Below are 1485 nucleotides of genomic sequence, written 5' to 3' on the forward strand. Positions count from 1 at the left end.
ACAAGAAATCATGTAAGAACGAATTAGAACATAAAAGTAATGATCATCAACCTTTTTACATATTTAACATAACATATATCAAGAATCAAAACAAAATTAATTGATAGAAATCAAAAGAGATACGGTAAGAAAGAATCACACCACGATATATCTTGGTTCACTCTCCAATCACTTGAGAGCCACGTTCAGACTGAGGTTGATCATTTTTACTATCATCAAGCTTCCAACAGGTGCTTGGAGAAACCTTTTTACAACTAAATTTTTTACAAGTCTATGATCACACCTTGGTCACACTTAACCTAAGTCCTTAGGGTTACTCCAATTGTCTCTTCAACAATTACAACAATTCACTCTTGCTAAACAGACGTAGAGTCACCTCTCTACGTTCAAACAAAAAAGAAAGAACAGAGAAGATTGAAAATGAAAGAGTAATTGAGATTCTTCTCAAGTATATACAAAAGTAAGCCAATATGGGTTCAATTCTGAGATTTCTTTGATTATGAGATTTTCAGTGTTAATTCTTTTGTTACTCATAACAGAAAGTATTCTATTACTTTTTAGGGAGTATTCAAATACTTCTTCAAACCCAGAAAGCATTCGTTTACTGTTTATCAAGTATTCAATTACTTCTCTACCCAGAGAAGTATTTTATCACTTTTTCTCCTTCAACTTCCACTAAAATTTCAACTATTTGTAGGCATTTTTCCTTTAGACAATAAGACATTGATACTGCCACCACCTTTGAACTCGTTTTCCTTATTATTGGTTCTTACTACTAATCCTTTTGGTATTTTTAAATTATATTGCTTCATTTTTACTTTCACAACTAATCATCTTGTCACTATCATTTGGTATTTTTCAATGATGTTACTTCATTATTATTTCTATAACTAATCATCTTTTGTCACCATCATTTGTTGTTTTCCAATTATATTACTTTATTTTGGACTCTTTTCCCTTCATAATTACTCTTATAGCTCATCATTTTATCATCATCCTTTGGTGTTTTTCAATCATATAATTGCATAATTAAAAGAAAGAAAATTAATTCTTTGATGCTATTATCAACTTGATTCATACTCACTATATTTTTTTAATTTCTTTTTTGGTGGATGTTATACATGATTGGATGTACACAACTATTCAACAACATATTTGATATTTGTTTTTTTGCGAAAGTTTATATGTGTGATTTGGTACTAATTGCGTGACTAAAGGCATATGAGAGAAACCACGGAGTTTGGATGAAATACGAAATTACTTTTGTTCTTATTTTTAGAATATAAGCACTACACAAACTACGTAATTGGATTTTACAGATCTCATAAATGAAAGGATTAGGATTTGGCCATAAGAATGAGACGTGCTTGTAACACCCCGTCGGTCGTCGTTGTATTAACTGGCATTATTGTAATATAAGCGGTACACATTGAATTAAATAAGCGGAAGACTTAATTAAAAGTATCACAATAGATTATCATTAAC

This window comes from Gastrolobium bilobum, unplaced genomic scaffold, assembly GCF_033153095.1.
Source record: "Gastrolobium bilobum isolate Gb01-03AN ecotype WA unplaced genomic scaffold, APGP_CSIRO_Gbil_v1 utg494, whole genome shotgun sequence".
Taxonomy (NCBI): domain Eukaryota; kingdom Viridiplantae; phylum Streptophyta; class Magnoliopsida; order Fabales; family Fabaceae; genus Gastrolobium; species Gastrolobium bilobum.